This window comes from Pinus tabuliformis, chromosome 8 (assembly GCF_031772625.1).
Source record: "Pinus tabuliformis cultivar Carrire ecotype Pingquan chromosome 8, CPIR1, whole genome shotgun sequence".
Classification (NCBI taxonomy): Eukaryota; Viridiplantae; Streptophyta; class Pinopsida; order Pinales; family Pinaceae; genus Pinus; species Pinus tabuliformis.
This window is the reverse complement of record NC_142294.1, coordinates 56,227,833-56,253,302: the sequence shown is the minus strand read 5'-3', so window position 1 is coordinate 56,253,302 and position 25,470 is coordinate 56,227,833. Positions and strand designations below refer to the sequence as shown.

General features: G+C 41.2%; 1 pseudogene; it reads left to right on the top strand.

Moving 5' to 3' along the window:
* Nucleotides 1-25,120, top strand: part of LOC149234120 (uncharacterized) — a 32,010-nt pseudogene extending 6,890 nt beyond the window's left edge.
* The last annotated feature ends 350 nt before the right edge of the window (nucleotides 25,121-25,470 follow it).

Genomic DNA, 25,470 nt, shown 5'->3' with positions numbered 1-25,470 from the left:
ATGGAAACTTCCATTTCTGCCTATGCTTCTTTGAGGTTTTTCATTAACCACTTTACCTGTTCTTGTTGCGGCCTTCTCTGCAACTTATGCCACTTCACTGGCTTCCTGTTGAAGACCTAACCTTGTCTTTGATTCTCCTCTAACAATGTTACTAACACATCGAGTTCTTCTCTTATCTCAGCCATTTTCTTGTCAATCTTTGCGTGACTTATCTCTTTCCTATGGATTTTTTGATCACCCTTCTCCTCCATCTTGTAGCCTTCTTCTGAATCTTTTATATGACTTTCCATAGCCATATTTTCTTCTTCGTGAGCTCTACACCTGCAACCAATCAACTTCCTTCTAAGTTGATCTTCTCACCAAGCTTCTCCTCTGCCTGGTCTCCAAGTCCTCTTTCCTTAGAACTTGCACTGAGCACTATTTCTCTCTCTCTCTCTGGTTGCTCCACTCACTTCTCTTGAGGACTCCTCTATCCCTATCTATTCCAAGCCTCAACTGGAATGAGGTTCTACTAAAATCTCTAAGAACTTCCAAAAGTTCTTCTATAGTCTTACTGCTGTAGTCCTGTGCCCAACATTGCCATTCATTCAACTGCTGCAACTGTCATACCTTTGTAATCATAAACTTCATAAACAAAACATCCTTCTCGCAGGAAAGTTTCTTCCTTTTTCCTGCTCTGATACCAAAAATGATGCAAGGTTACCCCTGCACATACCCACAGTATGTATAAATATGCAAACAAAATTGTCCAATGTATTCGACTCACAAAGGAGTCAAATCTTCAACTGTACTTGGTTAAGGCCCCTTATTCATGGTTCCTTTTATATCGGAACCAATCAACCCACCTAAACCTCCTATCAGGACTTGGAACCACCTCACAACCTTTATAGAACCCTTAATAACATATATATAACCTTACCTCTTTAAACCTTGGTTAATATATATGTTTATCACATAAAATTCTCTATCGGTGCTATTTTCTTCCAAAACCCTTTACAAATGAAAACATATGCAACCCATACCTTTTTCCGCCTTTCGTACAGACTATGCACACTTCCCGAAGTTGTACCTCTATCGCAATCGCTATCGGCTCTTCCACGGGTCATACATACACATTTAAGAATACAAAGGAATAAAGGAAAATCCCGCTGTGGAACAATAGCCGGACTTCAAATATATTATCAGCCTCACTTATAATGATCATCGGGTCCGCCTCTTGGTCTATCGTAAGTCCGCTGTTTCGACCGCCAACCTCCTATTCCTCCGATCGCCGATTAGCGCTTATCGCTATCGGCGTATCGACCTTTGTTATAACACTCTAGCCACTCTTTGACCTCTCTGACATGCGAATACCGATCTCATCTGGACAGTCGATCTAGATTCTCGATCTAATGGTCCACGATGCATCGCATTATCGCAATCGGACTTCTCGATGGTCAGGGTTCGATAACACCCAAAGGGTTCCGTCGATGCGATATGATTTGGGCTATTGATCTCACAGATCTAATAGCTCCTGAGCGCCGATGCTTTACTCCTCGCCATCTCTTTACTTGTGTTTTTTCACCATTTTCTTCAATATTCTCTATGGTTCTGGGTTTCTTCAATGTTTCGCTTTCCACCTCCGATGTTATTCTATGTTAAAACACAGGTTTTGACACCAAACTTCTGTCTATACAAACACGACAGCTCTATATAACATTCGCTCATGCATCAGTGGATCGCCATTGATCCCTAAGTGATCAAAGGTCAATCAATACACGTATAAATAGAATTTAAATGTTTAAGGCACATCATGACTAGAAAACACATAAATACACAGTCCCTCTGTCTTTCTCACCTCTCTGTGTTCGCCGAATTCCGCACAGATGCATACATTAAACAAAATCACTAATTCAAATAGAAATCATCATTGTATGTTAAATCACACCATCCACACTCAGAATTAACTCTCTATATACACATAAATACATATCCGAGGCTCTCTGACTCTCTCTGGTTTGTTTCTTTTAATTGGAGCCTTTGGTTTTTTCTCCTCTGCTCGTAGGCTTACAGTTCCATCTTCAATCCTCTCGAATCCTCTCTTCCCCCTTAGAAAAGACATGAAAATACATATATGCTCTGTCTAATGGTTTTCCTTCCACAAATGAAGGAATTCACTATATTTGAAGAATTAAATCCTACCCTAACTATTATAGACATATTTGGGCATTGCAACCCAATCACATATGTCCATTAATTAAGGGCTTCTAAGCCCCTAAAATTGTTGTTTCACACCCTAAAGGAACAAGTTCAGCTGATTACATCATCTCCCAGAAGTTCTCCATGAAAAGCTACTCAGAACTGGTCAAAACTGGACCATACAGACTGCTCCATGCATAGGGTGCAATGCATCTCACCTATTACACACGGGGGGTGCAATGCATGCTGGAAATCCCTTCTGTAGGGTGCAATGAGCAAGAGCAGAAAAATGGCAGAAGCAGTGTGCTAAGTGGAAACCTAGAGAATCTTCTAGAAACTATTGATATGACACTTGCCTCTCTGAATTCGCCTAGGGATGAGTAAGAGATCTGAAATCTCCAAGTGGAACCAAGAACTATCAGTGAAATGACACTAATAAAAATCCCAAAAGCTGACTCACTCTCCTGTAAACATCTATATATGGATCCCTCATCCAAGAGATCTAGAGGCTGGAACTTTGTAATTTGCAAGGAAGTGTTGTTGGTTTCTCTTTGAAGAAATTGTTGGGTGATCTTGCTTTGTATGAGGTGAATAGGGCTTTCATGCTGGGAGGATGATGCTGGATCAGACAACCTGGTTGTAATCCTCTCTTCTACTACTTCTATCATTAAAGTTATTTTAGTTTTCCTCCATATGCTTGTATATCTCTGAATCTTGTTTGTGTATGCATTTATATGGTTAATGTACATTTGATCCTACATTATTTATGGTTATAGATCTCTATGCTTTGATGGTATTTTTCTGCCTCGACTCTACAGGTGTTCTTTGAAGCGGGACAAGTGAGAAAGCAGTGGTGAAAGCTCTATCAAAGGAGAGAGGAAACAAGCAAGGAGACTAGCGAAAGACTGAGGTTGGTACTCTCTGCTTCTCTCTCATATATCTCTCATAAAGGAAAACACAAGTAAATTTAATCTCTTTGTTTCTAAGATAGCTACCTGTCTTAGTGGGACTAGCAACTCTGAATGGACACTAGTTTTCCCGATAACAAAATGGCGACTCCGCTAGGGAGTGAATAGTTTGTTTTTTTTGTTACTATTGTTTGCTTTATAAACCATAGACGGAGCTTGAAGTTAAGCCAGCTAGCCTTCGAATTGCTTTTGCTATGCAACTGCAAAGTAGATCAACGATTCTTCAGTCAATCTCTGGGTTGGTTTATGAACTGAACATCTAGCTTGAAAACATCCTAAGTGCCCTGGTGGTAGCTCAAATAACCTCATTAGATCAGCCCATATACTTTGTGTTTACTGACTATCATTAGCTAAGCTTAAACCCCTGAACTTAGCTGCAAACTGTGAGTGAAAACCAAGCGCAGTTTCGTCCCTGGTCCATCGCACTATCTCTTCTTGGCAACCTAGATGCATCGCACCTCCCATGTGTTGCAGGTGAGATGCATCCCTGTTTCCCTATGTTACAGGTGAGATGATTGACTAAGATTGTTTCTGCCTCTAGATTTTGGTTTTTTATTCATTGTATTCAGCTTTATTCAATAGTTTTGCTGTCTGTGATCAATATATCTCTGTTGAAACCATCTTCCTTTGCATTATTTAGCCTCCATCAGAAGGAATTGTGAATGTTTTTTTTAATGTGTTTTTCATCATTTACAGTTCTCCTTTGCAAAAAGTAGCTTAATCAAATTGCCGTCTTTTGATTTGAAAGTGTCACAAGTGTTGTTTTCAATCAAGAAAAAGAGTGTCACAAAGCATTCCTCTTTTAGATAGTCGATTACACTTTTTCCATTGTATTTGATTTGAATCATTAAGTATTTCAAGTGTCGAAAGCAATTTTAAATTCGAAATCACAAAGTGTTGTCTTAGCCTCCCTTTCGTTTTTTGAAGAGAAAATTGTTAGTACTGTCGCTTTGAAAGAAGATAGTTCAGATCTATACTTTGTTTTCTTTTTTTCATTCTCCCATTAAGGAAACTGAAAAACAATACATGCATGTGCATTTGCATTAAGACTACATGCTGAAGTTGATGTAGGAAAAGTGCATCTAGTGTGTGCTCTCTACTCTATGTTGAAAGAATTTCATTTCTCTTTCCTTAGTAGCTAGGATTTTCATTGAAAAAAGAAAGTAAACAACTGTTTATCATCTTAGATTGCATATTTAGGAATTGTATATCTACATCACGCGGTGAACCTTAAAGGAAAACTTCTTAAGAAAGATCAACTGTAAAATAAACTTCAATGAACATAAAAACGCTTTGGAACCTAACGCACAACATTTAGAAGTCTAGGCTAGAGACGTATTCCGGTGTCGTAAAGCCTGGTAACTATCGCTTTCATCGTAGGTTGGGTGATTCCTCCTCTTTGAGATGAAAAGTTCCAGTACGGACTTGTGCTCCCATGTACCATCGAGTATGTATTGGGAGACCACAATAGGCTACATCCTTTATCCTTGGGAAGCTGTGTCTGCCACCCTATCGATCGCAATGCACTGAACACAACATTCCGGAAGATTGACTGCCGTACCATAAAAAGTATTCTGTAGTTTTGTGATTGGTTTGGTAATCCCTCTGTCTAGATTTCGAGAGTAGTCACTTTCGTTCCTTTTCATACTCCTTAAAAGAAAAGGTCCATCTGATCACTTGTCACTTCAAGCTCATTAAAAATCGAAGGCAACTAGAGTCATCTTTAGCTTTTTCTCGACTCTTAAAAATTGAAAAAGAAAGTTGTGTCAAAGCGTCATAAAATTTATTTTAATTGGAATAACGTCACTATTCCCTCATTGGTCTTTAGGTTGAGAAATGGAATCTACCAATCAAGGACTTCCCCTTGGGGGAAATCTTAGTCCCTTCTCCTCTTGGGGGGATTTTGGTGCTCCACACATGGCCACATTGTCCCTTACAACACTCACAATTGTCTTGCCCGTATGGCTTTTCTCGACCTCTGTCATTCAAAACACCGCAATTCCTCAACAATCAAATCAACAACTAGATGAAGTTGCTCCCCCACCTTCTACTTCATGTGTTCCTCCCTCTCCTTCTTCCTCTTCGCTTGGTGAAGCTAGTAATGCTAAAAACCAAGTAACTGAGAAGAAGAAGAAAGGGAAGGAGAAGAAGAAGAAGAATCCGACAACGAAAGGGGGCAACTGTGCATCATCTGGCAAAAATCCACACACTGCAGCTTCCAAATGTAAATCTCCATGTGTCATTTGCAAGGGAGACCACTATCATCAAGATTGTCCCTGCATCCCACAGACCTTGAGGGACTGGTCTCCCTGCTTGCACAATCCAGTGTCTTCAACCGCTGATGATCATGTTGAAAGCACATCGGCAACTAGTGAAAACGAAGTCAATGGGTAGAAAGGAAGATCCAAATTTCCTTATAGACTATGTGAAGGCGATCATGCCCTCCACCATTGTCCCTTCCTAGATGAAGCTAAAAGAGTCTTGGATAACCGTCCTGCTTCACCGCTACGGCTTCCTCCTAGATACAAGAAACTCTTGCCGAGTCCATCGCTAGTTGAAAATCTGACTGACACACCTTTCTTGTCATTCGAAGTGCATATCATTGAAGATAAACTCTCTAAGTCCACACTGGACCAAAGTCAACAGGTCGAGACGGCGGTCGACCCAATCTTGCCTTCAGAGGGTCCACCTTTAGATGAGATTGTCACCAAAGAGAATGATAATGACACCATTCAAATTCTCTTCATAAACACAGACTCTAATGAACATGGGGGCAATCTACCCATTCCTTTACCGCAGGAAGGAAGTTCATCAGAGACTTATTAGGCCATTTATTCGGTCCCACCTCCAGGCAACCTAGTCATCTCCTTCGATTGGAATCTACTAGGCAGACCCCACCTACCATCTAATGTACCATTCCGAATCATAGTACAAGCTTACAGAATGATCATGGTTGGTACTATTGTAGATGAAGGGGCTTCTGTGAGTATCCTTTCCTCAACTTCTTGGAAAGCGCTTGGTTCGCCATCACTTCTGCCTGAGATTCGAAATCTGACAAGCTTCAACAAAGGAACCAGTCGACCGTTAGGGATCCTTCCAAATTTTCCTATAACTTTGAGAATGAAAACAATTTATTTGAACGTGATGGTAGTGCAAGGACCTCTAGATTACAATCTACTCCTTGGGTGTGACTACATTTATAGTATGGGAGCTATTGTTTCGTCACTCTTCCAAGTGATATGTTTTCCACATGAAGGCAGAGCGGTCCACCTAGTTGACCAGCTTTCATTCCCTGGTTCAAACACAAATATTAGTCAAATGCCATCCCTTACTGGTCTTTTTGAACAAGGAATGTCTAATCAATCTCTAGTCCATCCACTTGATGATCGCAAGTGATTCGGTGGTTGTGACTGAAACCCAGGAGGCATGCACCCTGGTCTGCTTCGGCAGGAAAACCCCAGATGTAAGGTAGGTTTTTGCGTAGGAATATGACTAGTCTGATACCCCTGTCCGTTTAGGAAAATGGATTTGGACTGGAAAAAGATTCCCTCATCAAAGGTTATGTGATTAGGACTGACAACAGTCACCTTTGTCTATTTTGATGGACAAAGCCAAGGAAGTGTTTTGTCTGCGATGCGGGTGGAACAATCTTGCTAATGCAAGAAATTCCATATGGTGACCTAGAAACTATACTTTATACCTGGGGGCATGCAAACCTTTTTGTACGCAAGTGAAAAGCGACCAGTGTAACTCTAACCCCGTAGTTTTTGCTAACTTCAACTGCTTAAGTTAGGTGATTGGTCTAATCAACCATTCATCTTTGCCGGGACCAATAGAAACGGCAAAGTAAAGGAGATGTTTCCCACCAAGAAGCTATCCTACCTAACCTTAGTAGTTCTTTAACCCCTAGGACAGTAGTTGGTCATTCCTAGCTTGCATACGAAAGGCTCTAGAGCAAAGTTGCACATGGGCCAAGCTCCCTAAAAAATGAACCTACTGATGAGACATCCTTATTATACGACTGGCACGAGCAAGTTTACGTGAAGTTCAAGCTTGTCAAAAAATAAACCTAGCAATGAGCATATATTCCCCCAGAGTTCAAGCTCATTAAAAAATGAACCCACCTTCGGTAAATAACCTTTGTGATTGCATAGCTATTAGCTTTTGAACCTTGGTTGTGTTCTTACCATCACCTCCATTCTTTTTTAGCTGATAATACACCTCCATTTGCTTGTTTACCCTTTTGAGGAACAACTGCGACGAGTGATTCTGTTAGCCACCTTCTTTACACTACTGTGATTGAAAAGTTCCAAACCTTACTTGGAACCAGTTGCTATCCAAAAACATCACTTGTTCCTCAAAAAACGAGTCTCCTTTAAGCTCTTTTCATCTGACTTGTAAAATATGAAAAGATTGCCGAGCAATTAGCCTTTCCAGCTCGTTAAAGTGATCGAAAGTGCCATCCCTCCTCTAGATTTTAATCTTTTTGGACCTGAGGGATTATTACACAAAAAGATCGAGCGTTTGTCTTGTTCAGCCTGTTAAAACTATCAAAAAGTCATCCCTTTCGTATTATTTTATACTTTTTCGGACTTAAGGGATTACATTACGAAAAAGGATTACTGGAGTTTCCTTTCTGTCCCTTTTTAGACTCTCTAAAATTGAAAAGGACCTAGTTATCTTTGTCGTTAAACTCGTTAAAACAATAGCGACAAACTTGTCCATGTAGACAAGAGTGAGTTTCACTGTCGCTAGGCTTGTTAAAACATAGCGACGGGTTTGCCTGAAGGGAAAATTATAGAACAAGCATATGTTATCCTCCTCAAGCTTGAAAAAAATAAAGAGGTACTGGTCAGCAATGATTAGGGAAAAAGGGAAGAAAACTTGAATAACATCATTGGTAGCAGGTTGCTCTTGAATATGACACTTTCACTCCGTCACCATGATTGAGTTGGTTGGGTTATTTCGTTCACCGGTCATATCACCATTGGTCCATCGTACCATCCACCTTGGGGTTAATGCTACGAATCCATTTCAATGTCACTGGTATGTTCAAGAGAAGTCGCTTAGAGAATTCACCAACCTAGCTAATGTCTCATCCGCTGCAATACCTTCACTCTCCTTTTTTCATGACCGCCACCCTGAACCTTGTATCATCAGATCGTTTTCACCTCCACAAAATCATTTGCTCCATTCCGTGTCGTAGATGTGGGATTCATTAAGGCCCTCCTATGATGGGTCACTTCTTGTCGACATCAGCTCATTATCCAAGAACTTGACTTAGGGACAACCCTTTCAGTACTTTGAAGCTTGCATGCCTCAATGGCAAGTTTCTCACTTTCACCAATAGGTTTACATCAATGGCCTTCGAACGAAATATTTTACGTGGTATTCAACATCAACTCATGTATTCACACCACATGAATTGTACTGCAGTACTTTGAGGGTCATCATCATTATCGGTGATTCCTCTCACGCCTGTTAACAACTTACATCATTCGCTGGTAATCAGGTGATGTCTTTCCATGTTCAACATCAGAACATCTTTTCACATGGATCGACTTGTACTTCGAGTGAAGATTGAATGAGTTTGAAGACCTCGGATCTAGTTTCATCCATCCAGGTTGCGATATATTCAGGAAAATAAAGACATCAAATGTACATCATTGCTGCACAGATAATCATCCAAGCTAAAGGATGATGGCTCTACCAGAATCATCAGTCTACCACACAGACGATTATCTATCTTATGTACATGAATATGAATTTATAAAGCTAAGCATGGGAATGCTCGCCTCAGCTAGATCATGAAAATATTATGAAGATGATGTATTGTGTTGTATCTTATTACAGGTCACCTTCCAGTTAGAAAAACCTCGGATCCTCATTATAAAGCATTTCACCCGAAATCAAAAGATTTACAACCTCATGCTTTAGGGGGCAACTGTTATAGACATATTTGGACACTGCAACCCCAATCACATATGTCCATAAATTAAGGGCTTCTAAGCCCCTAGTGTTGTTTCATGCCCTAAAGGAACAAGGTCAGCTGATTACATCATCTCCCAAAAGTTCTCCATGAAAAACTACTCAGAACTGGTCAAAACTGGACCATACAGACTACTCCATGCATAGGGTGTGATGCATCTCACCTATTACACATGGGGGGTGTGATGCATACTGGAAAGCCCTTCTATAGGGTGCGATGAGTGAGAGCAGACGTGGCAGAAGCAGTGTGCTAGGTGGAAACCCAGAGAATCTTCTAGAAATTGCTCATATGACACTTGCCTCTCTGAATTCGTCCAGGGATGAGTAAGAGATCTAAAATATCCAAGTGGAACCAAGAACTATCAGTGAAATGACACTAATCAAAATCCCAGAAGCTGACTCACTCTCTTGTAAACATCTATATATGGATCCCTCATCCAAGAGATCCAGAGGCTGGAATTTTGTAATTTGCAAGGAAGTGTTGTTGGTTTCTCTTTGAAGACATTGTTGGGTGATCTTGCTTTGTATGAGGTGAAGAGGGCTTTCATGCTGGGAGGATGATGCTGGATCAGATAGCCTGGTTGTAATCCTCTCTTCTACTACTTCTATCAATAAAGCTATTTGAGTTTTCCTCCATATGCTTGTATATCTCTGAATCTTGTTTGTGTATGCATTTATATGGTTAATGTACATCTGATCCTACATTATTTATGGTTATAGACCTCTATGCTTTGATGGTATTTTTTTGCCTTGACCCTACAATTGTTCTTTGAAGCGGGACAAGTGAGAAAGGAGTGGCGAAATCTCTATCAAAGGAGAGAGGAAACAAGTAAGGAGACTAGCGAAAGACTGAGGTTGTTACTCTCTGATTCTCTCTCATCTATCTCTCATAAAGGGAAACACAAGTAACTTTAATTTGTTTGTTTCTAAGATAGCTACCCGTCTTAGTGGGACTAGCAGCTTTGAATGGACACTAGTTTTTCCGATAACACTAACTAATCATTCCAACTACTTGGCTTGATCTCCATGCAGGGAGGATCATTTGCCAATTATTCCCACTTCTGTTTAGAATTAGGCAACCATTAACTACTTACGTTTATTTGAAATTGATACAAATTAAACAACCATTTCTTCTTCCAAACTTTCATTAGCAACAACATGTAACCACACCATCACATTGCTGGCTATGTCTAGATGCTTCTGCATCAAGTTGTCTCGAAGCAATATTGTAGACATATGGAAAAACGATGTTGCATTTATAGATATGATCAATAATGTGTAGAAATTTTGAATAATATGACACTTATTGACAGAGATTATCCTGATTATACACTATTGCGAAATGCATGCATAATACATAACCTCCTCTACGTTGATCATCAATTTTGCGGAATTAAAAACAATGAAACATCAATCGCATGCGCACATTAACACAGTATGTAACCTGGGGAAATCATACAGTTGAAAACCCCACACTATCTGTATATTATAATGATTGAGAACATGTAACAATACATAGTACAATACTCCTCACAAGTACTCAGTACTATCTCCACCAGTTACACACAAACTAGCTCAGATCTGAATCAATCACAGGTTCAAATCTCCTCCGCTGCTTGCCTGCCTCCACTGCACAATCCTGCATGAGAATTGAATGAGAATGGATGATCCAAACTCGTATTTCCCTTGGCTGAACCATGTAATCCTTATTGGCAATACTCAATCCATTGATTGTGCAAATATCATGCACAACTATAGTCACAACTGACAGTTGTCTTGTCCTTTCGCTCACCTCTAACACTTGTCTGCACTGAACTGTCCATGCACTGAGTTAACTGATGTATTCTTTAGTTTCTTTATGAGTTAATAATTAGTGAATTGATTAATAATTAATTCACATCACTCATCACTAGTGTATTTGCAGTTAGACTAAATACAACTAGTTCAATTAAGTCAAACTGAACACAACCCCATCAACTCCTCAATCAACTCCACCAAACTCTTCCACTTGAGTTCTAACTGAAGTCCATCATGCAATAGCTCAACTGACCCATAAGAAAAGCATATTTCCTTCTGATAGTTGCATGTGCCACATCCGTAGCTCGAATTGAAGTGCTCCAAGAGGATAAGATAATGTTTATAGTCCAAATATTATTAAGAGCTAATAATATTCGACTGTTCTATTTTTAGACTGGCAGTCTAAAAATAGACTCCGCCCATATGTCTAGAAATAGAAGTCCATCTATTTTTACCAACATGACTAATCATCCACAAATAGCATCCTGCAACTCATAGACCATGATCCATATGTCTAAAAATAGACATAGTCTAAAAATAGACTTTGCACCCAAAATAGCTTGCGGGCCCACTTAGTGAAGGCGACTCCTTTCCACTAAGCTCCATCATCTTGTTGCATTTTCAACACTCCCTCTCAACAAGATATGGATTATCTGCAAGCCCTATCCTGTAACTCTGGAATGTTCTACATGCAACACATTTGCCCGGTCCACTTGCTCCAACAACACTTGGAACAAAAACACTCCCAACTGACCACTCTATTGGGCTAAGAACATACTCTGATGTTGAAGCTCTACCTGTTGCTAAAAAGTGCTCCCTCTCTGACATCTGTGCTACTGCAACATCTCCATGCATCTCGCACCAATGCACACTTCTCTGTGCCACCTAGCACTGTGCAAAACACTTGTGCCTCGCACATTGCTGTAGCCTACTAGCTATGCACTGTCCTGGGATTCCCTACACTGTCGCTCTCTCTGCTGCTTCATCCGCATCTGTCTCTACTCGATCAATCAATTCCTGCTACTCCATAGTGGGGCTCCCGTAGCAAGGTCTCATCCAAGAGGTTAGGTACCTCAAGGATCCTGCCCCTCCTCCTTGGGACGATCACTCTATATCGCCCCACCTCCTACCTGGAGGTATGGCTGCATGTGATCCCTCAGCCCACCTGGCTTGAAGCTTCCCCCTACTGGAGGTCTTTGCATGAGTAGATGTCTCTACTCGATCTCCTCTCAGCTTCCCTTGTTGTGGCTGCTCCAGAACCTCCTGAAGCTGCTACACCAATCGTGGCTCCTCCACAATCGTCTTAGACTTCTTCTGGCTCTGCATGTTGAGAGGTAATATACGCTCCCTCTCAACCACCAAGTCTCCATCAGTTGCCTCGCTACTCAAGGCTTTGCATGCATCTTGAACCTCAAGAGCATATAGGTTCTTGACGCGTGAACCAATCTGCTTCACCTATCTAGTGATGATGTCTCTAAGGAAAACCTTTCCCTTACTGAAGACTACATCATAGCCTCCGTCTTCCAGCATCGCAATCGACACTAAGTTTCTCTTCAGTCCTAGTACATACTTGACATCGATCAAGGTAAGGTGAGCTCCATGCTCCCTCTGAAAAATAACCGTGCCTGCACCTGAGACACTATACTTCTCATCATTAGCCATCGCTATGAGTATCTGGAGATCTTTCTCCTCCAATGTACTGAACAAACTCTTGTCACCGGTCATGTGGAAAGAAGCTCCACTGTCAAGAAACCAACCACTTCCCACCATGGATGAAACCATGTATGCGAAGAGTGTGAAATCCAACTCAAACTGTGAAGCCAGTGCCTCAACTTCATATCCTTCCCCGGATCCCTTCTTGGACTTCTTCTTTGGGAAATTAGTAGCATAATGGCCCACCTCATGACAACGAAAGCATCGCACTTTCGATTTTTCACCCTTCTTCCCATCATTGGAATAACTGGATTCGGAAAGAGAACCCTTCTCCTTCCCCTTCTTTGCTTTGGAAGCCAAAGCGCAATTTTCTTCATCAGATGCCTTTGATGAAGATCCATCCCTGGTATTCCACCTGACCTCCTCTTGCACAAGATCCGACCAAAGTCTCTCCCATCCTGGAATTTTCTCCTGACCATTGGTAGAGTCCTGATAGGAATGCCAACTCTTCGGAAGACCAAGGAGAGCCAAGCTCACCAAGTCCTCATCATCGACAGTCACCCCCACACATCCCAGCTCATCCCGGCATTGGGTGAACTTCGTGAGATACTTGGGCATACTGTCTCCATTCTCACACTTAATGTTTCTGAGTTTATCCTTGAGTGCCAACTTCCTTTGGTCGCTCTTGCTTTGGAATAAATCTATCAACACTTTCCACATCAAGTATGGAGAAGCCTTTCCATGCAGGCTGGATACAATGTGATCCTTCACGCCCTCCAATAGAATCCTTTGACACTTTGCTGTCTTCTTTTGCCAAGCCACAGCTTCAGTAGCATTAGTAGGTTTTGGGACCTCAGCGTCTATGAACTCCTTCAACCCATTGTCATCTAACACTGCCTCCATCCTGTCTTTCCATGCAATATAATTTGAGCTGCCTTCAAGAGCATAATCCAATCACAATCTGTTGAAAGACATTTCAACTTTGACACCAAGAAAACACTGCTGCAAATTCGAATTCCACCAGCTCAAAGCTCAACTGCTTCTGATCTAAAATTCGTGAGAACAAAGTATTTCTCGTACAGAGATTGACTGTATGGGCTTTTACTAGATATCTCACCTTCCAAAAGAAGGATGAATCCAGAGGCTACCTGGCCCGATTACAGACTCTGCCTAAAGAAATAAAATGTAATCACTTTCTGAATAATAGATCTGATGATCAACTCTGCTCCGATACCATGTAGAAATTTTCTGCAAATTTTTGAGAATGCAACACCATGATGGAGTTTAGTGGAAAGAAGTCGCCTTCACTAAGTGGGCCCGCAGTCTATTTTTGGCGCAAAGTCTATTTTTAGAATATGTCTATTTTTAGACATATGGATCATGGTCTATGAGTTGCAGGATGCTATTTGTGGATGATTGGTCATGTTGGTAAAAATAGATGGACTTCTATTTTTAGACATATGGGTGGTTTCTATTTTTAGACTGCCAGGCTAAAAATAAAACAGTCGAATATTATTAGTTCATAATAATATTTGGACTATAAACATTATCTTATCCTCTTGGAGCACTTCAGTTTGAGCTACAGATGTGGCACATGCAGCTGTCAAAAAGAAATACGCTTTTCTTATGAGTCAGTTGAGCTATTGCATGGTGGACTTCAGTTAGAACTCAAGTGGTTGAGTTTTGGTGGAGTTGATTGAGGAGTTGATGGAGTTGTGTTCAGTTTGACTTGGTTAAACTAGTTGTATTTAGTCTAACTGCAGAATACACTAGTGATGAGTGATGTGAATTAATTGTTAAATTAATTCACTAATTATTAACTCATAAAGCAACTAAAGAATACATTAGTTAACTCAGTGCATGGACAGTTCAGTGGAGGTAGGTGTTAGAGGTTGAGATTTCTATCAGTTGTGACTATAGTTGTGCATGAGATTTGCACAATCAATGGATTGAGTAATGCCAATGAGGATTGCGTGGTTCAGCCAAGGAAATATGAGTTTGCTTCAGCCATTCATCATTATTCTCATGCAGGATTGCACAGTGGAGGCAGGCAAAGCAGTGGAAAATATTTGAACCCGTGATTGATTCAGATCTGAGCTAGTTTGTGTGTAACATGTGGAGATAGTATTGAGTACTTGTGAGGAGTATTGTACTATGTATTGTTACATGTTCTCAATCATTATAATATAAAGATAGTGTGGGGTTTTCAGTTGTATTCTTTCCCCGAGTTACATACTATGTTAATGTGCGCATGCAATTGATGTTTCATTGTTTTTAATTCTGCAAAATTGATGATCAACGTAGAGGAGGTTATGTATTATGCATGTATTCCATAATAGTGTATAATCGGGATAATCTCTGTGAATAAGTGTCAAATTATTCAAAATTTCTACATGGTATCAGAGCTATTGATCATCTGATCTATTATTCAGAAAGTGTTTACATTTTATTTCTTCAGGTAGAGTTTGTAATCGGGCCAAGTAGCCTCTGGATTCATCCTTCCTTTGGAAGGTGAGATATCTAGTAAAATCCCATACAGTAAATCTCTATACGAGAAATACTTTGTTCTCACGAATTTTAGATCAAAAGCGGTTGTGTTTTGAGCTGGTGGAATTCAAATTTGCAGTAGTGTTTTCTTGGTGTCAAAGTTGAAATGTCTTTCAACGGATTGCGATTGGAGTATGCTATTGAGGGTAGCTCGAACTATATTGCATGGAAAGACAGGATGGAGGCGGTGTTAGATGATAATGGGCTGAAGGAGTTCATAGAGGCTGAGGTCCCAAAGCCTACTGATATTGCTCAAGTTGATGCTTAGCAAAAGAAGACAACAAAGTGTCGAAGGATTTTGTTGGAGGGCATGAAGGATCACATTGTGTCTAGCTTGCATGGAAAGGCTTCTCCATGCTTGATGTGGAAAGCGTTGACAGATCTATTCCAAAGCAAGAGCGATCAGAGGAAGTTGGTGCTCAAGGATAAACTCAAAAACATTAAGTGTGAGAAGGGAGACAGTATGCCCAAGTCTCATGAAGTTCACCCAGTGTACGGATGAGCTGGGAAGTGTGGGGGAAACTTTCAATGATGAGGACTTGGTGAGCTTGGCTCTCCTTGGTCTTCCGAAGAGTTTGCATTCCTATCAAGACTCTGTCAATGGTCGGGAGAAATTGCCAGGATGGGAGAGACTTTGGTCAGATCTTGTGCAGGAGGAGATCAGGCGGAATACTAGGGATGGATCTTCATCAAGGGCAACTGATGAAGAAAATTGCGCTTTGGCTGCCAAAGAAAAGAAGGGGAAGAACAAGAAAGCTTCTCATTCCGGTGCGAAAGGCAAGAAGTAGGACATGTCCAAGGTGAAGTGTTTTCACTGTCATCAGCACGAACATTATGCCACAAATTGTCCGTAGAAGAAGAAAAATAAGCAAGCTGTTGGATCTGCAGCAAGAGAGGCCTTAGCCTCACAGTTTGAGCTTGATTTTTTGTTGATCGCATGCTTGGTATCAAGTGTGATGGGATCGGTATGATTCTTGGACAGTGGTGCTTCTTTTCACATGACAGGAGACCGAGATTTGTTTTTTGATCTGGAGGAGAAAGATCTTGGAGTGCACATCGAGATGGGCGATGATGGTAGATACAGTGCAACCGGTATCGGTACCATTTCCTTTGAGAGGGAGTCTGGTAAACCCTTCATATTGAATGACTTACTTAACGCAGTTGAATCCCAAAAAATGATATCTAAGAATCTTATCTTTGTGGCGATGTTAGAAGACAAGGGATATGATGTTGTTTTCAGCGAGGGAAAGGCTTTCCTGTGCAGTAAGACAATTGGAGAAACCCGGAAGATAGGGGTTTGAGTCAGGAACATTTATCAGTTGCATGTAGATGGCTGCACATCAATGGCATGCAAGGCAGAAGGATTGGTGAGCCGGGATGATGGCAAGTTGTGGCATAGGAGATTGGGCCACCTTCACCATGAAGCCTTGAAGATACTGCAGCAGATTACTACTGGGATTCCTAAAGGCACTCTTGCGCAGTCAGATTAGTGCAAGGGGTGTACTTTGGAAAAGTTGTGAAAGCCACCTTTCACGAGAAGGATATTCAAGCCACGATGATCTTTCAGAGAATTCACAAAGACGTGTGTGGACCTTTCTTAGTAGCTTCGACAACAAAGCACAGGTACTATGTGATCTTTGTTGATGGTTTCTCTCGAAAGTGTTGGATCTTCTTCATGCAGAAGAAGAGAGAGACATAATCAAAGTTCTGTGAGTTCAAAGCACTAGTCGAGAAGGAGTCGGGGAAGAAGCTGAAGGCTCTTAGGAGCAACAATGGTGGTGAATACATCTCTGGCGAGTTCAAGGACTTTTGCAGCGCAGAAGGGATTCGAAGAGATCTCATAGCTCCCCATAACCCACAGCAAAACGGGGTTGCTGAGCAGAAGAACAGAACGATCGTGGGTGCTGCACATGCGATGTTGCATGATCAGGGCCTACCCCTTCACTTGTGGGCAGAAGCATGCAATACTGCAGTATATGTGCAGAACCATTGTCCTCATAGGATACTTGGCATGAGTACACCCGAGGAGGCTTATTATGGTAAGAGGCCTGATATTTCTCATTTGAGGATTTTTGGTACTAATGTTTACATGCATGTGGCAAAGGATGCCAGGAAGAAGCTGGAGCCTGTTATCACTCAGGTTGTCCCTAAAGCTCCTCTAAGGGATACGGCCGAGGTAACCACAAACCAATCTTTGGACTGCAGGTCCTAGCCTACCTGCAATCAGAGAGGGCTCTCTCTTTATGATTTAGCTTTGTTGATGATGATTTTAGGCTAGTTATTGAGTACAAGGGGTTTTGTTTGAGTTTTGGTGGGAAGGATGAAACTTTCAAGTAGAGAGGAAATGCATAGTATGATAAGTTCAAACCATTAGGCGTGGAGTCATGGAATAGGACTGCTGGTGCATTTTCTTGGTCAAAAGAGGAAAATAGAGCAAGAGAGCTATAGATGAAAGAAATTTCAAGCCTAATGAAGATGGATTGAAGGTTAAGGAATGAGAGGCAATTAAGAATCTCCCTTTCAGCTTAACAGAGGGAAGGTGAATGAGCTCTATCTAGGAGCAGTAAACAATCCCTAGATAACTGTCAAACATGAATGAAACAGAGCAAATACGAGCCATGAGGAATTCATATTTATGCCTGAATCAGAAGAAAACATATAGAAGTCATAGAAACTGAGCATAGAGTGCCGCCACGCAAATTCTAAGCTAATCTTTCTTTCTGTAACTTAGATGGTGATATATGTATAATAAAAACATATATGAATTTAAAACAGAGATAAGAAACACTTATTGGATCATGTTGCAGCACAAGAATTCCACATTCAATTCTTCAAAACATTAATACATAGCACACAGTCCATTCTCTAAGATTTCAGCAGTCTTCGATTAAGGAAAATATCAGGTATGCAGAGCGAGTCTCTCTTGGAGCTATACAACCAACCAACCCTCTAAACAGTAAATTAGGGTGGTTTTATAAGTAAAATATCTACACAAATCAGATCTCAGACAGATCTGCTGTAATAAGTGTTTTTAACCTAACATATGTCTGAAGTAAATGCAAGAAAATATCTTCGAGCTGTGCTAGGGGCAGCTGTATCAAAAAGAGTTAATGTGTTGTCTTTATGGCTCTGTGCTGGCATTTGGCCATAACTGTGCTTTGATCTCTAATCCATTGTTGTTCGGTGGCTTTAAATGCTTTACCTGTGGTCGGAGAGCCTTGATAGGCTTTCACTGCCTTCTTTGACTTTTTTGGAGGCCATTCAATGTTCACCTGCTTTGGGAATAAAGATTTCCATTAAAAACATTTAACTGATACTCTTTGCCGCTTCCTTGATATGCTTTGGCACTGAATGTGCACCTTTTCTCACTGCTGATACTCTTTAAACTGTCCCATCGACCTCTTATGGCTGCTGTTCGGCCCTCTGTTGCTTTAAAAACTGTCTTTGCCCCTTTTCTGAATCCTGCGCGAAGAAATTCTTGTCATTTTGCGACTTTTGGGCCTACTGGTGGCCGAGCCATGAAAGGGATTTCCATTTTGGCCTATTTCCCTTAGCGATGCGCGATTAGCGCTAATCGCTAATCGCGCATCAAAATCTGCCTTGGTTTTTCATTCTGGGCATCCGTTGGTGCAGATTTCGCGCTTCGCGCCATTTTTGATGATGACATCAGCATGACGTCAGCAGTGGGTCCTAGTACGATGGTGACAAGGCAGGGTGACGTCAGTAGTACGGTCGGGTGATGTGGTGGTACGGTGGGGTGATGACATGGTAGTACGGTGGCAGCGACGTGGCAATGATGTGGCAAGGACACGGTGGCAGGAGGCCGACGCAGGATGATGACATCATGGGGGAGACGTGGCACCGACGTCACACAGGGGAGGGCGGTATCCGGTTTCATGTCGCACCACTTTTGTGCAGAAGCGGTTTCGGAGGAGGGGGCTCTGCCACAGCCGGGAGGGCGACGCGTGGCGGGCGTACAATGGGAAAACTGCCCATTTCCCGGATACTAACCCTCGGCATGTCGGGGCACAAAAAGACCCGCCCACCGTAGATCTTGGGCGTATCAAATCAGACGGTCGGCGGCATGATCAAAATGGCGGAAGGATAGATACGAGGCCCGCGGCGCTTTTATTAATTATTTTAATCTAGCGGGGGGAAAACTTCAGGAAAGTGGGTTTCGGGTTATATAAAAGCGGGGTGAAATATATTTACATGCATGACCTTAGGATAAGGGCGGGAAATGAGTATTGTAGGGTTAGGACTTAGGGGACATGGTTATTAGTGTGACCAGATGTCGGACTAACTCCAGGTTAGGACACGGAAGGGTTAGTAGGAGCCCCAGATGGACTACTATTTCCTGGACTTGATAAATATGGCTATAGTGCCAAAGGGAGGGGCTATTTAATATTTTTGGGGAGTTTTATAGCTTTTTGTATAATAGGGGATGGGGAAGTGATCTAGGGAGCTAGATAATAGAGTTAGGAGTTAATATGAATTTGTGAGGTGAAGTGTAGGGGGGAGGCTAAGTTTGTGAGCTGAAACTTAGACATAGGGAGTGAATGAACTGTGGAGACATGATTTTTACACAAGAAATGTGGCTTCTTTTCACAGAAGAAAGTCAAAGCTTGACTTGGTGCTTTACAAAAATGAAGTGATAACAGGACTGGTTGGGCAGATCCCAAGGTCCTCAAGGGGATGTTAGTGAGTGATTTGGGGAATGAGAAGAAGGGGGAGTTAGACATGCCTCACTTGAGCTCCTCCAAATGAAAAACTGCTTTACATATGTGATCTGAAGTAAAATATCACTTTGAAACATAAAATTGATCACAAATCAACACTCTGCAACCTCAAAAACTACCTACCCAGCCTACTTACCTAACATTTTTTCTTCTTTTTGGTTCGGGTGCACTTGAACTTGCAAACCCTGATTATTCTTTTTTCTTTTGACTGCCCTCCTATCTAAATCAATCCTTATTTTTGCCGGGGCTCAGATTAAGCTGATGAGTGCCCAAGATTCTATCTACAAATCTGCCAAGATTAAGCTGTTTGGACAAATATTCATTCTCTATATTCTAAAACAAGAAATTGAAACCTAGGGAGGCCGAGATTAAGCTTTTTGGCCTTCTCTTAACAAAACTTCTTCAAAAATGATTAACTCATCAAAATTTGGAATAGAGCAGTGGCATTTAGACTGGCACACTTTCATGGCCTCTTCTTTGGCCTCTTTTGGAAATATGGAGCATTGCAGCATGCAAAGTATGACATATTTGGCACTTTCAATCTGTCAATCATGAAATATGAACACTTGTTGCAACAGGACGCTAACAGAGCCGACCGCAGAGGTTGGGATATTTGTGGGGTACACTGATACACCCCACAACTATTGTGTGTATTTTCCAAACAGTCGCAAGGCTGTTGTGCGACGGGATATAAAATTTCAGGAGGAGAAAGCCATGAAGTGTTCGCTTGAGAGGGAGCCACACTTGCATGCAGATGAGGAGCTATTAGTTCCTAAGGATGAGCTTCAGGACGTGGATTAGCCATAGGATGAAGTTCATGGAGTGGAAGAGACCACTCATGCAGCACCAACCATCAGAGGGTGAAAGCGCATGACAGAAGCTGAGCGATTGGCTCAATATGTAGAGAAGGTCGTAGGACCACCTACAGCTCAACGTAGACAGAGGAAGTCACCTGATCGGTACACTGGATACATGGCTCTTGTGAGAAAATGTGTCGTGACTGAGCCATCCTTTTTCGAGGAAGCTGTGGAGGATCCTGCATGGGTAGATGTCGTGGTGGAAGAGTATGATTCGATTGTCAGAAACAGTGCATGGGAGATTGTCCCAAGACCGGAAGGGAAATCAGTGATGGGTTCGAGATGGATCTACAAAGTGACGTAGGCAGCTGACAGGAGTGTGGAGAAGTACAAGGAAAGATTTGTTGCCTGAGGCTTTTCACAAATAGGGGGGATCGATTATGAGGAGACCTTTGCACCTGTCGCAAGGTATTCTTCCATACGGACAATTCTTGCTCTCTTAGCGCAGATGGGGTGGCACATCCATTAGATGGATGTGAAGACTGCGTTCCTCAACGGAGTCATTGAGGAGGAGGTGTACATAGAGTAGCCCGATGGTTTCGAGATCTTCAGCAGTGAGTCGCATGTGTGTAGGCTCAAGAGACCGATGTATGGGTTGAAACAAGCACCACGTGCATGGTACACATGGATAGACGGTTATTTCACCGGACTTGGATTCTCCAAGAGTGAGGCAGATCCTAACCTAGACCAGATTGTGCTGGAGGGTAAATTGCTTATCATTGTACTTTATGTAGATGATTTGATTCTAACAGGTGATGAGCTGTTGATACTTTCATGCAAGGATGATCTTGCTAAGGAGTTTGAGATGAAGGACTTGGGCCTCCTTCATTATTTCCTGGGATTGGAAATTTGGTAGCGTAGTGATGGATTATTTGTTTCTCAGGGTAAGTATGCTCGGGAGATACTGGAGAAGTTCAACATGCATGGCTGCAAGCCTGTTGATACTCCTCTTCCTGGAGGTTGGAGGAAGGAGGATGCTACTTCAGCAAAAGTAGTGGATGCCACTTTTTATCGACAGTTGGTTGGGTCGCTTATGTATCTGGTCAATACACGACCTGATATATGCTATGCTGTTAACCAGCTTTCACAAGCTATGGTTAAGCCAACCAAGCTCTTCTGGAAGGTAGGAAATCATGTATTGCGTTATCTTAGAGGCACATCGAGATATGGAATGTGGTACAGACAGGAGGATGAGGTGAAGCTATGTGGCTTCACGGATGCAGATTGGGCAGGGAGCCCAACGGACAGAAAGAGCACATCTGGAGGGATTTTTAGTATTAGGTCAACAACAGTTTCTTGGTACAGTAGGAAGCAGAAATCCGTGGCACTCAATTTAGCAGAGGCCAAGTATATGGCAGCAAGTTTGGCTGCATGCGAGGCTATATGGATGAGGAAGATCTTGGTCGGGTTGTTCGGTTCATACTTGGATCCTACTGTGATTTATTGTGATAACCAAAGTTGCATTAAACTCTCAGCTAATCCAGTATTCATGATAGATCTAAGCACATTGACATCAGGTACCATCATATCAGAGATTGTGTGTAGTGGAGAATCATGTTACTTTCATACATTCCAACGGAGGATCAGGATGCTGATATCTTGACGAAGGTGCTCACCAGGAGAAAATTCGAATACCACCAAGGCAGGATAAGGGTTGCTGATAATCCATATCTTGTTGAAAGGGAGTGTTGAGAATGCAATAAGATGATGGAGCTTAGTGGAAAGAAGTCGCCTTCACTAAGTGGGCCCGCAGGCTATTTTTGGTGCAAAGTCTAAATTTTTTAAACATATGGCTCATGGTCTATGATTTGCAAGATGCTATTTGTGGATGATTGGTCATATTGGTAAAAATAGATGGACTTCTATTTTTAGACATATGGGCGGTTTCTATTTTTAGACTGCCAGGCTAAAAATAGAACAGTCGAATATTATTAGCTCATAATAATATTTGGACTATAAACATTATCTTATCCTCTTGGAGCACTTCAATTTGAGCTACAGATGTGGCACATGCAGCTATCAGAAGGAAATATGCTTTTCTTATGAGTCATTTGAGCTATTGCACGGTGGACTTCAGTTAGAACTCAAGTGGTTGAGTTTTGGTGGAGTTGATTGAGGAGTTGATGGTTGACTTGGTTAAACTAGTTGTATTTAGTCTAACTGCAGAATACACTAGTGATGAGTGATGTGAATTAATTTTTAAATTATTTCACTAATTATTAACTCATAAAGCAACTAAATAATACATCAGTTAACTTAGTGCATGGACAATTCAGTGGAGACAGGTGTTAGAGGTTGAGATTGCTATCAGTTGTGACTATAGTTGTGCATTAGATTTGCACAATCAATGGATTGAGTAATGCCAATGAGGATTGCATGGTTTAGCCAAGGAAATATGAGTTTGCTTCAGCCATTCATCATTATTCTCATGCAGGATTGTGCAGTAGAGGCAGGCAAAGCAGTGGAAGAGATTTGAACTTGTGATTGATTCAGATCTGAGCTAGTTTGTGTGTAACAGGTGGAGATAGTACTGAGTACTTGTGAGGAGTATTGTACTATGTATTGTTACATGTTCTCAATCATTATAATATACATATAGTGTGGGGTTCTCAGCTGTATGCTTTCCCCGGGTTACATACTGTGTTAATGTGCACATGTGATTGATGTTTCATTGTTTTTAATTCCGCAAAATTGATGATCAACGTAGAGGAGCTTATGTATTATGCATGTATTCTGCAATAGCATATAATCGGGATAATCTCTGTGAATAAGTGTCAAATTATTCAAAATTTCTACACAAATTCACCAGCTCTGATACCATGTAGAAATTTTGAATAATATGACACTTATTGACAGAGATTATCCTGATTATACGCTATTGCGGAATGCATGCATAATACATAACCTCCTCTACATTGATCATCAATTTTGCGGAATTAAAAACAATGAAACATCAATCGCATGCGCACATTAACACAATATGTAACCTGGGGAAAGCATACAGCTGAAAACCCCACACTATCTGTATATTATAATGAGTGAGAACATGTAACAATACATAGTACAATACTCCTCACAAGTACTCAGTACTATCTCCACCTGTTACACACAAACTAGCTCAGATCTGAATCAATCACAGGTTCAAATATCCTCCGCTGCTTGCCTGCCTCCACTGCGCAATACTGCATGAGAATTGAATGAGAATGTCTGATCCAAACTCATATTTCCCTTGGTTGAACCACGCAATCCTCATTGGCAATACTCAATCCATTGATTGTGCAAATCTCATGCACAACTATAGTCACAACTGACAGCTGTCTTGCCCTTTCACTCACCTCTAACACTTGTCTCCACTGAACTGTCCATGCATTGAGTTGACTGATGTATTATTTAGTTGCTTTATGAGTTAATAATTAGTGAATGAATTAATAATTAATTCACTTCACTCATCACTAGTGTATTTGCAGTTAGACTAAATACAACTAGTTCAACTAAGTCAAATTGAACACAACTCCATCAACTCCTCAATCAACTCCACCGAACTCAACCACTTGGGTTCTAACTGAAGTCCATCATGCAATAGCTCAACTGACCCATAAGAAAAGCGTATTTCCTTCTAACAGTTGCATGTGCCACATCTGTAGCTCGAACTGAAGTGCTCCAAGATGATAAGATAATGTTTACAATCCAAATATTATTAAGAGCTAATAATATTCGACTGTTGTATTTTTAGACTGGAATCTAAAAATAGACGCTGCCTATATGTCTAAAAATAGAAGTCCATCTATTTTTACCAACATGACAAATCATCCAAAAATAGCATCCTGCAACTCATAGACCATGATCCATATGTCTAAAAATAGACTTTGCGCCAAAAATAGCCTGCGGGCCCACTTAGTGAAGGCGACTCCTTTCCACTAAGCTCCATCATCATGTTGCATTTTCAACATAATGTCAAACTTGTTTCAAGTTCTAATGGACCAAGCAACATTGTTGTATATCAGTACACTCACCGGGCCAATCTTGAAGATGAAATGGTCTTTGTTTTGAGAGATAAAAGGAATGCTAGTGAGAAAAATAGTTTTGAAAAGGTCTTGTTTTGTCCAAGAAGTTGGCACGTTGTTCTTAAAACTGATGTGTGCCAACCTGTTATTCCTTCTTTTGTGGGGTGCCTAGGAAAGTACATTCAGGGTCAGTGCTGCCAGCAATCCCAAGTGTTGACATTAAAATAATTGCTCAAAATGACAGTAGCAATGGTCTTCTGAAAAAGGATGACTTGGTTCTTCAGACTTCGACAAGATCAGATGGTATATTTTTAGGTGGTCTTTTGTATGATGATACTGGGTACTATGTTGACGCTTCCAAGGGATATCATTTAAAATCACTTGCATAGGACCCCTTTTGAAGCTTAGCTATATGCTCATCCAATTTGATCGGACGTCCCACTCGACTAGCCAAACCATAAAGAATATTTGATCGTCAGTATTCAATATTCTGTGCACTCCCTGTGTTTGTGGTCCTCAGTAGAGGAATCATTGAGTTTGTTTCAAACAGCTGCTAGCTATGGACAAAACCTCTTCAATCACATTTCTTCAAACTACAACCATGTAAGTCTGGATTTTACTATTACTTTCAATGCTTTACAATGAAACCTGTGTAAATGAAGGTTGTATGTGGATAAAATATAAACCACTATAAACACATGTTGTCTTGTATGTGTATGCGGGGGCATACATGATAAAA